The sequence below is a fragment of the Haemaphysalis longicornis genome, unplaced genomic scaffold (genome assembly GCF_048455015.1).
Source record: "Haemaphysalis longicornis isolate Haplotype H1 unplaced genomic scaffold, Haemaphysalis longicornis Haplotype H1 scaffold_5, whole genome shotgun sequence".
Lineage (NCBI taxonomy): Eukaryota > Metazoa > Arthropoda > Arachnida > Ixodida > Ixodidae > Haemaphysalis > Haemaphysalis longicornis.
The window spans coordinates 109169460-109185332 of NW_027526385.1; the positions used below are offsets into that span (position 1 = coordinate 109169460).

Below are 15873 nucleotides of genomic sequence, written 5' to 3' on the forward strand. Positions count from 1 at the left end.
CAAGTTATGGGAATAAATTTACTGACGAAAATTAAACTTAATGCCATGTTCTTGCAGCAGGGAATCTGAACAATTGTCTATTCCATTAGCTTTTACACTGACGCGTATGCAGGCATGTTCTGTTCGAAGTAAGCGCTTACTTTATTCCACCTATCCTTTCGCATCGAAACGTATCTGTTCCTGTGATGCATACAACGTTTCCTTGCATGAAAGGCGTGCTACAATGACTGTTTTTAAAGCGAAACTTTAGTGTTCTCACTGATGCCGTGGCACGCCACTACGCCCTGCAGGAAAGCCAACTTTCTTTGACGATGATGATGAATGATCGTGGGTGAGGTGAAAGAAAAAATTCAGGGAAGCTTGCACTCACGTTCAATACTTGAATGGCGAGCTGTTGTAGGTGATCATGGATGGACACAAAGTTGAGTTTTAGAATCGTTGTGGTGTCGTGGTTAACTTCGGAAGTATGGCATTTCAACGAACTTATGCTGAGCAAGTCCCGAGTGAGCTCGTCATTTTGGTCGACGTTTTCGTACGCCACTCTGCAAGCGCGACTTATCGTCTTTAGCGGGTGGTTCGCACGCCGAGACTCTCGAAGCTGAGCGGCCTCTTCCTCGGCCGTGTGAGCTATGCGCGGCTGGGCCATGTGGAGTCAATGATCGCTTACAGCAGCTTCGACATTCAAGTCACAGCTATCCTACGGTACAAATAGCATGCGCACGACGACACAACGACAAACGAACCAGGGGCGTACGATATGATATGTCTTTCTTGTACCGAGCAAGTGTTGCCAAGATACGGTGAACGCTGGAATTTTTTTGCGGCCAATGTTTGCCAATCTCCCTAACTGGGTATGCTTTGCTTGGCGAACGTGCGCGCTCGAGGAAGGCGTGCAGAAGCGCTCGCCCTTGGTATTTTTAACTGCAGACACCATACACAAACTATTTGCTCAACAGATTCGCTGATAAAACGCTTCCCGCAGCCGGAATAGAATTTTAGTCCCTCGCGTAATGTAGCCGGTGTCTATCCGATTGCCCCATTTTGACATGGGCGAAGCGGTCTGGAAAAGTTAGATGACAACTAAAGAATCCGTCACGGGAAGAATGACGTTGCTCTGCGTGCCGTGATGCTGTTAGTCGTGGTGGAAAGCTTCGCGTTCAACCATTGCCGTCGTTAGACGGAGCGGTGCCTGATTCTGATAATGTATTTTCGCATTTTTCTCTGTTTGTTACGCAGCCTAAGTGGCCTAAGTTAAAGGCTGTACGAGCACAAAACAACTTTCCCAATGCTGCTAGTGGCCATTTAGGCTCGCGTTGCCACCTGTGCGGCTACAGGCCGCGTTTTGAACAATGCACTGATATTAACGGGCGAAATTGAATGTTCTAATCTCTATGGGGTTCAACCTAGTCCTCCAGTTCAGTCAACTCCCGTAAAAGAATAGCTAGCAGCATTGAAATGGGGCGCTCAATCTCAGGGAAAAGGGGGACGATTTGAAAATCTGCAGATGATGGTAGTTTGCTGCTGTTTCCACAATTTTCAGAGTGATTCTTTGACTACACTCTGCGTTCTCTCCAAACAAGTTTCTTCAAACATGTGCAGTAGCATCCTCATTTATAGAGTCATACTCTAATTCAACTCTATTTCGAACGCATCACTAGACAAAAGACTACGCCTTTGTTACCAAATCACTAATATATTGAAGAGCCAATGGCGGAACACCGCCGTGCTGCTGCATTTGCTTACACCCTAAAATTTACCGTGCCGACGGGGTCTAAAATACGCTTTTCTATCAAAAATCTCTTCGGCTACTAAACACCTTTTGAAGAAAATTAGCATTGGTAAGCTCGGCTATGCCAGGATATGCGTAGCGTGAGCTAAGGTTCAGCTCGATATTCTTAGCATTCCTGGTTGTGTCGGATAGCTTGATTATCATGCTTACTGCTGCTTCAATGACACAAACATGGTATACGTATTATGTGACACATGTGTATATATCAAGCGGCTCCGGCGCAGCGTCACCAATCGCCCAAGAGCTAAGCTGGTTCCACAGGCACACGCCGGTGTTGCTGCGATGTACGAGCCATCGGTTGCACACCGGGCCACCCCTCGCATGATCATCAAGTTGACCGGGCCGCCACGTGCGGAACGGAGGTCGGGGAAGACGCTGGGCGCGTGGGGTGGGTGAGAGACGTAGGGCAGCGAGCAACGTTCTGTGCGCCGTGCGACGTCACTGCTGCTCGCGCATGCGCAGCACGGCATTCCGGGAGCCACGTGAAACTGCTCAACCTCGGCCAGTGTAGCTCACGCTACAAAATGCGCTTCAAATGTGTGGAAGTGTATTTGGCTGCGTTTGGGCGTTTAGGCTGTACAATTCGGATATCATTGTACTTGATAAAATTACCAGAATTTCACCTAAGTGACGGTCGTCACTTAAGAACAAGTTAGTTTATTAATAAATAATCGTCTCTCTAGCGTTTATTATTTCTGTCTGGTATTGTTGTGTCGCAATTTAATTGCGTCAGGCTGACATGAAGTACCGCTTTCATAGTCAGTATTCTCAGCTTTCAAGTATCCTTTTTAGTGCCTGTTTCACCGTGAGCGACACCGGAGTAAGCGGCAGTGGCCATTGAACATGAATATGAGCAGTGCGCATGTTAAATTAGGCCAATAGATCGTCATTAGTCCAGCAGCTTTATGGCACAATTGAACGACTACGTTCAATTGTGCCATAAAGTGTTCAATTGTGTTCAATTGAACGACTACGTTCAAAGAGACTGATTTTGCAATGCGACATGATCTTACCCCTGCTGTAAGACTAGCACATTTGAAACTTCTACAACATGCCCGTACGTTAGATTTACCGTACAAACTGAGGCATGACAAGCTAGTTATCAACAAAAAAACATTCGTCTACGATTCTGGGCTCGACCAAGTAGTCGAAACAAAAAGTTAGCTAAGCGGGACGCAGTTGTCTCCGCAACATGGTGCATGCGGTCGTAACTCTGTTCAGACAGCATTACATATTCCAGATTTTACTATCCTCGTAGTAAACTGCCGTAGCATAAAAAACAAAGTTGATGAATTTGCTACGCTCACTTCAACAGCCAAGCCCCCCATTATCATTGGCACAGAGTCTTGGCTTCATAGTTCGGTCCGGGACGCTGAAGTTTTTCCGCATGGCTTTGTCGTATATCGTAGTGACAGAAATACCCAAGGGGGAGGTGTTTTTCTGCTTGTCGATGCCAGCTTACAATCTACTTCACTAACCGTATCGTTGAGTTGCGCAGAATCGGTATGGTGTAACGTTTACTTAAACAGCGGACGAGTCATCACTATCGGGTCATATTATCGTTCACCAGCATGCGCTGATCCGGAAGCCTTCAGGTCTTTATCAGACTTTCTGTCAACATTGAACCACGATTACATACTTGGAGGTGATTTTAACATGCCGGAAGTTCAGTGGTTGGATCAAAAATGCATTCCCACCGACTCGTGTGTGCTGTCTGCCAGTTTCTACGAGTTGATACAAGCAAACGATCTTTTCCAATTTGTAACCGAACCTACCAGGAAAGGAAAAGACCGCGCTTCCGTTTTAGATTTGCTCTTCGCAAATAGGCCCTCACTTGTCCGAAATACTGTAGACGTCCCTGGAATTAGTGATCATGACTGCGTCCTTGCCTATTTACCACCAATCAGATTCAAAACTGTGCACAATAACCCACGTAAAGTTTTCTTTTATAATAAAGGAGATTATGTCTCCTTATCCAGGGAACTTGCATCCTCAGTTTTATCAGAGTTTAACGAAATGAGCCGATGCCCTAATTGCAACACTCTATGGGAAGCTTTCAAGAACAAACTACAGCAATTAATAGCAAAATGTGTTCCTAGCAAACTAATATCCCGCAAAAGGCGTGCCGACAAGCCGTGGGTGTCCCGTGACGTACGTCTACTTATCAACAAAAAGCGCCGTCTTTTGCAAACGTATAGAAAAAAGAAAGACCAGAGCGTAATGGATGCCGTAAGGCTCCTCGGCAAAGACATAAAAATCCGGAACAAAATTGCTAAAGACAAATATCTCTGCTCCTTGGGAACTAAGTTAAAGGAAAATCCCGAAGAAATGTGGAAATTTTTGAAATCCCAGGGCAAGGAACATACAGGAATACCCTGTCTTCACGTTAACGGCACAACTGTTTCTGAGGACCATGAAAAGGCTAATTGTTTCAATCATTACTTTCAGTCTGTTTTCTCTCCAGCGTATTGCGAAAACGCTCCGAGTGTCTCAGAACAAATAAATGAACAAATGGATCCCATCATTGTGACCTATAATGGTGTACTCGTATGCTCCAGAATGTTAAAGTTAATTCTTCAGGTGAACCTGACGGCATACCCAATTACGTCCTTCATGCCTGCCGTGAGACTATTGCCCACTTTCTCGTTACTCTGTTTTCCAAGTCGATCGCTTCTGGTGACCTGCCTGATGATTGGAAAATCGCTAACGTTGCGCCCATTCACAAAAGTGGCCCGAAAAGAAATCCTGAAAACTATAGGCCCATATCCCTCACAAGTGTCTGTAGTAAAATCCTAGAGCATATAATATATAGCGCCATAATAAAACACCTGGAATCTAATAGATATTTCACGAAGTACCAACACGGCTTTCGGGCAGGTTTTTCCTGCACAACGCAATTAACAAAATTTAGCCATGATCTCTTCTCATCATTTGACGTGAAAGAACAGACAGACTGTGTATTTTTGGATTTTAAAAAAGCATTTGATTCTGTCCCGCACTCGTTGCTGCTCCATAAGTTGTCTTTTCTTGGCCTACATCATGATGTTGTCCAGTGGATAACAGGTTATTTGCATAATCGTACCCAATGTGTCCTGATAAACGGCTGTAAATCAGGTGCTGTGAGTGTTGCGTGTTTCCGTCTCCAAAACGCCGTAACACCAAAACTTCCGGTGACGTCACACAAAAATAAAAAACAAAAAACAAATACGCAGAAGCCGTTTATGCATTAAGTAGTAATAAGGATACTCATAAAAAGTAAAAATATTGCTGCATGTGTAAGCATTTGCATCGAAACGTTTCACGCATTAACGAAAGTGGGGCGGATGCGCCACGAGCGCCTACTAGTGGTAGCAGCAGTTATAAAAAAAATAATAATAATATAATAATAAACAGTGGGCGAGTGCAATCATCGTACAGGAGGCGATGGCGCGCTGCTTGTGTTTACATTCTCGAGTGACAATGGTTGTGATGGTTGTGATCGCTTTGTTGTTCAGCAGTATGCCAAGCTTTTCACATGGACCATTTCAGTGCGGTTTCTTGCCCCGAGGCCCGTCGCCGAACCTGTAATTATCAATGTAATTATTAAGGGTATTTACTAATTAACAGTGAGCGGTAGCGGTATGGTAAAAATGCACACAGACTGCCTTCTATGCGAGTTGTGAGCCGGGAAAGCTGCTTGGCGTTCCGAGTAGACGGAACGATATAAGGAAGGGCTTTCTCGAAATCCCCGTCACCTTATCTTCGCTTGATAAAGAGCGCATCCTGCACCTGTAGTAACTATTTTTAGTCAAGTTCACGAACAAAAACACAGCCTCCGAAAAAGTTGTAGTTCTGTGTATTTTATTTCTGAAATGCAAGGGCGGAAAGTACATTGCACGATTCCTTTCTCAGCCAGCTAACAAACGGTGATATAATCGCTGAGTTGGGACCATTTTTGCAGGGGCCGTGCTCACATTTCTCGAAATTTCTATTTCCCCAGAACGCGTATGTGTCAAAATTGGAAGGTTAGCAGCAAAAGCAGATAAAGAGAGCGTTAAAATTAAACTGCACCTGTTGACTGTCATTTGCGAACGGTTTTGTTTATTGACCGTACCATCTAACAGTGGTTCAGAGAACAGAGTCACGTCACTTTGTTGGTACAGTGTAGGGTACGGGGCATCTCATAGCACCATTCCCTAGTAGGCTGCATTGCAGGTGCTTAAAATATAAATTATAGCCTACATCTGAGAATGTATTTCCCAAAACCTGTGTCACCGAAATCATGCAGGTGCCACTGACAAAACTTTTTTCACTTATTCTCTACAACTCCAATGCCGCTATCTACCACCAGCTCAGCTCCAATTTCTAAAATTTCAGTAATTGGCGACAGTGCCAGTGTTTCAGTAAACTACTTATGTACTTTATTGCCGCTTTCCAGTTTTTGCTACAATTTGCGTAGACTTTTTGTCCCATTAATTGCAATTTTTGAGGTGAAGATGTGTGCTAGCAGTCCCTTTTTCTTATATTGATTTGATCAATCGTGTGGGGACACAAACCAAAAAAAAAATTGCACTTTCTAGCCACCTAATTTTATAGAGGTGATTCCTGTACAAGCTGGGTCAACTTTTCAAGTGTAGTCACACGCCAGGAGCATCTTCTAGTGGTAACAAGGGCCGAGCACCAGGCTTGTACCTATTTTCTCAATAGGTGCCCGGCACCACCAAGGCACATGAATGCACATGGTGACTTCCACAGCAACGTTGCACACTCTACTCAGTAACCGCCTGTGGTAGGACATGCCGCCAGACTCTTCCTCCCTTCGGCAATGCGGTGTTGTAGAAGGCTGGGGCCCCACCAGATTGACAAAGGTCGGAAGCCCCTCGCAAGGGTAAAGGCAGCTTTCTAGGCGTGAGTTATCCTTTCAAAAGTCCGCACTCGACCAGGGACACCTGTACCCATTAAAGAAACCAGTGGGTGCCCGGCGGTGCGCAGATTCGAACCCAGTACTTCCCCCATATGAGGGGATGGCCCCATATGAGGGGATGGCTCAGTACCTCTGAGCCATCGCTGATGAGGCATAGCCACATTCCGTTTCTGCAGTGCACTGCAGAAAAGTTGTGTCCACGTAATCCAGGAACACACTGACCGCCAGACTCATAGGCTTTTCTGCAGAGGGTTTTCTGACACCAGTGCTTAAGGCAGTTGCAGACTGCCTCTGTATTAAGTTTAAAAGGCAAAACGAAAATGCACAATCCCCATGAAAACAAGGTGAAAGTGATGCTGTATCTTCATAAGCCGTCGCACAACATAAAGAAAATTATTTCATGGCGCAGTGTTCGAGTAGTGTTTTCCGCACCATGAAAGCTGTCCAGGCTGTGCACGCAAAGGTGATGGTGGAGGTGTGGGTCCTATACAAAAATTACATTGTTGTGTTCATGAGAAGCACCAACTTCACAGTCTCAAGCACTGGCATGTTCTCTCACCGCGGCTTCATGGCTGTAAACGAGGTGTGCTTGAGAAGCAGCGGCTTTACAGCCCGAGGGCCTCACATGAATCCATTCCAGCGTACTACATAAGTCTGCAATTCTTGCCATAGCCTTCTAGTCAGAAGCAACAGCCCACCTCTGCAAAGGAGCAACATTAGCACCTCGAAGGACTGACATCAAACCATTGCAACCTGCTGGGCAACCGGTTCCTATTCTTACTGCAGCTGTACAGCCAGAATATTATTGAAATGCAGCAACATGAAGCGCTAAGGTCCTGAACTATTCTGATATGCCGCATCATTTTCTATTCTTACAGCAGCTGCATAATCAGATGCAACTGTGCATGCTTGAAAATCAGTGACACATCACTCTAAAGCCCCTCCAACTCGTCATAGTTGCTAGAACAATAATAACTTCCAAGTGTATGGAAGAGGTGTTGAATCTAAACAAACTAAATATTTATGGGAAGTCTCTGAAAAAATTGTCCCACTTGGTAGAATAATGGCTCTATCGTTGTAAGGGGACGCTGGACACCTGACTGTTTGCCAATACACTTTGTAAACTCCTTTGGAAAAATTTATACTCTACTGTTAAACTGCACAAGCACCAAAATGTAATCATGAAACTCCAGCCATCACTATGAAGCACAATTTCAAAAGCACATTTTTATTGCTCACGAAGGTCATTTTACAAACTCTGAAGAAAAATAAAGGAAAGATAAACTGCTGGGTTCATTTCTCAGAAATGCACTGCACAATTCCAAAATAACTTTAATAGCTGACGACACTTCAGACAGAATCCAACACTGCCAACAAAATAACGGCAATTTGAGATCAGTACACCCTTAGTCGGCCCCTTTGAAGCCACTTTCATTAGCAACGGGAACAACGAACCAGCAGCGCAGCAGGCATAATGAAACACTGCGTGTAAGTGGATTTTTAAAATCAATTTATCAAAAACACGTGAAGTAATGCCGCGGGGCCACATACTTTCAGCTTTCTGCAATGACGGGGTCCAAATCCAGCAATGTCTTTGGTTCCTTTTTCATAACTTGTAAAGAATACTACTGTAGTGTCCTATGTAGTGGCGCTGTCATCCCGTACTCCAGAAACACAGCCGCGTGTGGAAATTGCGGCACACAAAACTGACAACTGTCAACCTCCGTAGCCCGCGGTTGAACCTGCTTCACGTGTGGCCGCCTCGAGGTCACTTTCAACAGTACTGTAGAAGTTTGCGTCGCGGGTGTGGAAGAGTCGCCGAAATTGTTCCAGAGGAAGACGCTGAGAGTATCATGAACATTCTTACTGTTCACACTGATAATTAAGCGTACGGGTGTCTACTTTGATGTCGGGGTTCAACCTGTTTCTCTGGCATCACCCCGGCACATCATAAAATTTTTAGTGGACACTGACTCAGCTGTATCGATAATGGGAGAACAAAGCTTTCAAAACCTGTTCAGAGACCACGCCGAGCTGAAGAAATCGCAACTAACATTACTGGATTTTTCACGTCGACAAATTCCTGTGCGTGGACAGTTCCCTGCCCTCACTGTGCACAAATTGGAAACAGCTGTAGTGACTTTCCACATTACCCAAGTGGAACATCACTTCTGGGTATTGATGCCGTACAAGCTTTTGGCCTCCAGATTGTGGGCACAGAATTACACTGCCTTACTGTGGCCAAACATTGACACAAACCAAGTTAAACGTTGACACAAGGCCCCAAAATGCTACGCCCCGAAATGCATCCACAGCACTCAAACAAGTTGTCACCGCCCACCACGAAACCACGCGAGTCTGAAGAAATAGTGTCTCTGGTGACGTCTGTACGTCAAGATGAACTGAGACAAGTGACAGTGGAGGATAACACTCTACGAGAAGTTTCCTGTTACGTGCAGACATCGTGGCCGCCCCGCAAGAATCAGGCACCTAAACTGACTCCATGCTATGAAGTCCAAAAGGAGTTGACAGCAGTTGATGGCATGCTCTTCCGTACTAAGCGCATCGTAGTTCCTGTCAAGCTCACAGCAACTTTTGTCCAGCTGGCTCACAAATCCCACCCTCGTATCGTGAAAACCAAACAATGCCTACAAGAGAAGTATGATGGCCAGGGTTAGTCAAACATGATGAAACAGCTATCTGCAGTTCCGTTTGTCAGCACGCGGAAAAAAGTGCCAAGATCTCACCCACACCACTTCAGCCAATTCCTCTTCCTGACAAACCTTGGGACAAGATAGCTATTGACGTTGTTGCTCCTTTTCAGCGTGCACCTGGGGACTACCGATTTGCCATTTAAGTAGTTGATTATTTTTCAAAATGGCCAGAAGTGGCTTTTTGCACTGACGCTACCACTCACACGGTGACGAAGTTGCTTCTAGCACTCTTCGTACGTGAGGGTTACCCTATATACGTGTCTGTTCATGGTCGACTTCACATCAAGGGAATTTGAGTCCTTCCTTGAAGACCGTGAATCAACCACATCTTTTCTGCCGTGTACAACCCACAGGCAAGTGGTCTCGTTGAGATTTGATCGTATACTGAAGTCATACATTCAACTGGCTCTGCTCGAGCAGCGTCCAGTGAAGGAAACTGTGACCGAGTACTTGGGAGTATACAGAGCCACCCCTCGCAGCACCACCGGTCTCTCCCCGGCCGTTCTTCTACATGGCCGACACATGAGAACTTCTTTGGACGTCATTGGTCAGCTGACATCTGACTTCAGCACAAATCCTTCACGGGAGATGAGCCCGCTAGGAAAAAGAGTCCCAGAGTGTGAACGAAAAAGTAAGGCATACGCTGAGCAACAGCGAGCTGCAAGAGTCCCCAAGTTCCTAGTTGGCACCTACATACGAGTGAAGAAACCAGTTCCTGGGCCAGTTCCTGGCTCCAAGTTATGGACCACTATTAAAAATCCTCAAAAAAATTGGCCGCTGGTCCTTCTATCTGGAAGACGGTCTAACTTGGAACGCTTCACAGCTATCAGCGGTACCAAAAGAGGCATCACCAGGGCAAGAAACTAAGGACAACTCTTGCACGTACAACATGCCCCTGTTGATGGACTACCAAAGTACAGCTGCACCATCGAAGACTTGGATCACTGCACCTGGGGGTCCGCCACAAACACAATCTGCAAGTTCATCCGCAGATAAACTTGAGTCTTCACGCGCTGTACCACCACATGTGCCACCGAGCCCACCACAGCCGCAAGGTTCGCAGCCACAAAGTCTGGCTCCAGGCTCTGGCACTGAGGAGTGCAGTGTACCGGTAGAGGGAAATGGACTCAATGCCAGGGCCACCACCTGACCGGCCCAGGAGAAATCGCAGACCTCCAGTGCACTTCCAAGATTACATGCAGTGATTCGACAGCTGTCAGGGCTTATACAGACAGTGACTGTAGTGGTGATTTCTGCACACAAACAGTGACCGTATTGGTGATTTGTGCACACAGGACTGTCTAGTCTAATGATTGTTTGTTCCCCGGGAGGGAAAGATGTAGTGGCTCGCAGAAGCACCAGGTGCCACCATATTATCCGTAGATGCCAACATGTGGCACCACCTCTGTAATATGCGTACACACACACACACACACACACACACACACACACACACACACACACACACACACACACACACACACACGCACGCACGCACACACACACGATGTGCAGTGCAGTGCATCTGTACAGCCGACATAACTAATTATGCTTACGAACAACCATAGTCCATAGCAGTCATGAAACACTCTATATAACGCCAGCGCATTTGATTACCTGAACAATATTCGCGCTCGTTCATAGTGCTTTGTTTGTAAGATACGCAGTCTCAGACGATTGTGTACAGGATAAAAACGCATCGTTGCTCCGATTGTACTACCACCCAGAGCAACCTGCGAAACCACTCCGTAAAGGATACCTTCCGTTGTCATTAGAGTGAACTAGAATGTGAGTTGTAACACCAGCTACGTAGGCCTCACGTTTAACGTCGGGTGAGCCCATGTTCACAGCCAGAAAAAGAACCCTTGTAGCTTGTCACCACTGCTGTCGTAAAACAAAGCCACTCAAATTCCATCACGGAGATTTTACACAGACACACATCACACCAGCAACAAATAAAGCCAGGACGTTCTCGGCAGGAGATAGGTGACGACGATACGAGTAAAAAACAGCCCACCACGACTTCCTCACGCACAAATGACGACTTGGCAAGACACACACGGCGCAGACGACTTTAGAGCCTTATGATGTACTACATTCGTACAGTTCCTACACAAACTTCGTGGGACGAATCGCACACATCAAAAAACGCCTTTGTTTCTTCTTTTTTTTTTTTTTTTTTTTTTTTTACGGGTGCTTTCTACCACTAGTGCCACTAGTAGGCGCTCGTGGCGCATCCGCCCCACTTTCGTTAATGCGTGAAACGTTTCGATGCAAATGCTTACACGCGCAGCAATATTTTTACTTTTTATAAGTATCCTTATTACTACTTAATGCATAAACGGCTTCTGCGTATTTGTTTTTGTTTTTTATTTTTGTGTGACGTCACCGGAAGTTTTGGTGTTACGGCGTTTTGGAGACGGAAACACGCGTGAGTGTTAGCTCTGGTGTTCTGCAGGGGTCTGTTTTAGGGCCCCTGCTTTTCCTTGTATATATTAATGATATTGTAAGTAATTTGTCCTTCAAAGTACGCCTTTACGCAGACGATTGCGTCGTTTATCGCAGTATCAAAAGCCCAATTGACACGGACTATCTTCAAAACGATCTCGACCACATCCAAACGTGGTGTGCAAAATGGAAAATGACTTTGAATATCGCGAAATGTAAGCACGTTTCCTTCACACGCAGTCGCAGCCCTGTTTTATCAAAATACACTCTGGGAAGTACGTATCTTGATACAGTGCTAGATTATAAATATCTTGGCGTCTATTTTACATCTAACTTAACCTGGAAACGTCAGATTGAACACGTGTCCTTTTCTGCCTCCCGCATGCTCAACTTTCTAAAACGCAACTTCAGTGATGCTCCTCCAAAAGTTAATGAACTTTTATGTTTCACCAACGTAAGATCCATTGCGGAGTACGCCTGCGCCGTGTGGGACCCACAATTTGAAAATTTATGTGCACTACTAGAACGCGTCCAGAACCGCGCCGCCCGATTTGTAACTAAAAATTATAGTTTTCGCACTAGCATTACATCACTTAAAGCAGAGTTGGGCTGGGAAACATTAAGTAAACGTCGGTTGCATCACAAACTTGAACTACTATATCGTATTTATTTCAATAAGACTGGTATTGATCCTAAAATTTTCTTACTACCCCCGCACTTTGTATCTAAGCGACGCGACCATGAGTGAAAAATTCGTGAAATTGATTGCCGTACTGATGTGTACAAGGGTTCTTTCTTTCCCCATTCCATTGGGGAATGGAATAAACTACCAAGTATTATTGTTAATTGTTCATCTGATGCTCTGTTCCACACGTTTTTGTCGCACATGTAAATTTTTCATTGTGGCACTGCTTGTACATTTGACGCGCTATTGTGCAGATTTGTACCACTTATTCTCATGTCAGTTTTCTTTTTTTTTTCCATGTGATGAATCGTATTCATGTATTTGCATATACCCCCCTGCTGTAATTCCTTATTGGCGCTGCAGGTAATATGAATAAATATGAATAAACTGTTGGCACCTTCTTGCCATCATAAAAAATAACATTTTTGGTTTTCCAATCGCAGATAATGAACATGTACGTATTCTTGTAAAACTATTTACATTCATGTAAAAATTTATGTTTCCTATATTTACGAGTTTGGAAGCCCAAAACGTTCTTCTGCCAGCCTATTTCTGGCGCCTAAAACGCGATTTTTTGATGCCGGAAAATCCTGCCTCCATTGGTTAGTTCCAAATATTGTTTTTATGACTCCTTGCAATCTTCTAGCCAAAACATTCATGAAAAATTTGTAATCAACATTCGTTAAGCTTACTGGCCAACACCATTCTACAGCCAACAGCTTGTTAGGATCGTCGGTTTTAGGAATGAAAATAACATGTCTTTCCCGACATGTAGCCGGCGTTCTCTTGGATTCATATGCTTCCAAATTATTACACTCTACAAAATTACTGTTATGTCTTCTTTCAAGAACTTGTAAAAATCGACCCCGAACCCATCTGGCCCCGGCGACTTCCCTGTGGTTAAATCGTTGATGGTTTTCATTATCTCCTGCAAACGGATCGAAGACTCCATGCTTGCCTTGGCATCCTCACTTAACTTTGGCATTAACGACAAGAAAAAGTTTCTACAAAGTCTCTACTTCCTTGCTTTGTACTTTCCAGCAGTTCCTTATAGTGTTAAAACACGCGCGCTCCACGTCTTCGGAGTCACTAGAAACCACGTTATTGTATTGCATACCTTTAATCTCATTATTTTGCGCGAAACCCTTTTCGTCACTAAGGGAATGTTTGGTTGGCGCTTCGCCCAACCAGACTCGCTCTGCGCGTTCGCACACTATGGCACCCCTGTATTTCCCAATGTCGATGACCCCCAACTTATTTTTAACCTCTCTTATTCGTTTTGTGAAAGATCCCCGTTGTTGAGTCCACGACCGATAAAGCCGGTCGTGGTTTAGACTCAGCGACTAGCAACAAGTGCAGCTCGTTTTGTAATTCTTTTCCTCTTCCTTTTTTTTTACGAGGTATGATGGACGATGTTTCTATTGCACTAACCTTAACGTTGCTTTTCATCTGCTCCCAGACAGCGATAACTCACCCGCTTTCTGTTCCGATTGCCTGGTCTAATCTACAGTTGAACCTCGATTCAACGAAGTCGCCGGTACCCGCAAATTATTTCGTTAAATTGGGAACTTCGTAAAATCGAGAGAACGACAAATTATTGCCTCGAGAAAAAGCTTGTGATTTTCGCCTAGGCGCCCTCCGTGAGCAGCGCGAGCACACACTTCTCGTAGCTGGCCAGTGAAGTCAAAGCGTCCTCGACACCCTCGTGTGCCCCGGCAAACCACCTCAGAAGGTCGATGGCGTCCATTATCTGGCTTGGTGTGGGCACAGGAGCTTCGACAGTATCCGGATCATTCGCATCTTCAGACTCCTCTTGTGCGCCGGAAACCAGCTGCACTATTTCCTCGTCGTCGATAACCTCTGTTGTGTCAGTGTGCGCGTCTGCGTCGGCGTTCATGAAGTCGTCAAAGTTCTGATCTGCGACCACCTCGTCACGCCGACGAAGCCCTTCCCAACAACTGGGCGATGAATCTTCCTGGTCGTGTTGCGGGCTTGTGGAGCCGGCAACGCAAGCTAACAGCACACTGTCATACATTCTAGACGCCATAAATTTGGAACCTTTTTTTTCCCGGAATGCTTCGTTAAATCAGGCTTAGCGGTGAAGTTTGTTTCGTTATTTCGAGTTCATAAAAGCATTAAGCCTATGGGCAACTACGGGGGGAATCCGAAATTGTTCGTTAAATCGGGAAATTTGTAAAATCGGGTTTCGTAAAATAGAGTTTAAACTGTATTTTGCACCAGTAGGAAATGGTTTATTTCTTAGGAGTCTGATATTGAATTTCCACGAATCCCAGTTAAAGCGTTTTTTTTTCGTTTTTTTTTTTGCTTCTGACCTGTTGTAAACGTAAATATGCTGTGATCACTGAAGGAAGCTGATCTCAGGTCGTAGGCTTCGCACAGAGGCACAAGCCTCCATTCTTGCCTGGCTTTCAAGTCGAACATGTGTGCACTGTGGTACATTCACATTGGACAGAACACACGCAACGTCTTCCAGGCCATACTCATGCACCAGGTTATTTAAAACCATCGCACTGAAATCACGCGTCGGCGGCTTTCCTGCTCTATCTACACTCGAACGCATGCAGTTAAAATGGCCAAAAAATATACATGCATTTCACAGTTTACATACACTTCTAAACTTTCAAAAAAGGCGGCTATTTACTTCCGTGTTTGGAGCATACACACATATCCCCCTCCATGACATTCCCCAGTACAAAAAATCGCATACAATGAAGCAACCAGTCTCGCAAACACCGACACTTTCTTCAATAATTCCCATAAAATAATGCAGAAAAAGCGCAGATTGGCGGTGTTCGACATCAAGTACGGACAACACGTAACAACCGGTAGAGACAAAAACTCCGTTGCGCAATGTCCACTGCGTACCGAACTGGGATTAATCTGGGTCAAAAGCAACAGCGCAGTAGAAGGGAGGAGATTTACTCTTTAAAACCTCGTATACCGTTCGGCGTTCCTCGTCCGGGGGTGTAGCTCAGATGGTAGAGCGCTCGCTTAGCATGCGAGAGGTACTGGGATCGATGCCCAGCACCTCCACAATTTTTATTTTGGAATCTACAAAGCATAGCGGAAAAGTGTTCAATTCACCTGGAGAGGGGGGGGGGGCGCTGCCCCCTACGACCTCTCTCTCTCTTGCTTGTATATATATTATATATATATATATATATATATATATATATATATATATATATATATATATATATATATATATATATATAGAGAGAGAGAGAGAGAGAGAGAGAGAGAGAGAGAGAGCGAGCGAGAGAGAGAGAATACGATTAGTTTCGCAACGGGCCAGAAGAAACGTTCAGGTAAA

The 15873-nt window shown here is 45.0% G+C and overlaps 1 non-coding gene across 1 annotated transcript; it reads left to right on the forward strand.

Annotated features, from left to right (window-relative positions):
* The first annotated feature begins 15520 nt into the window (after nt 1-15520).
* Trnaa-agc (transfer RNA alanine (anticodon AGC)) lies at nt 15521-15593 on the forward strand. The gene has a single exon. It is a non-coding gene; the product is annotated as a tRNA-Ala (tRNA).
* Nucleotides 15594-15873: the final 280 nt, after the last annotated feature.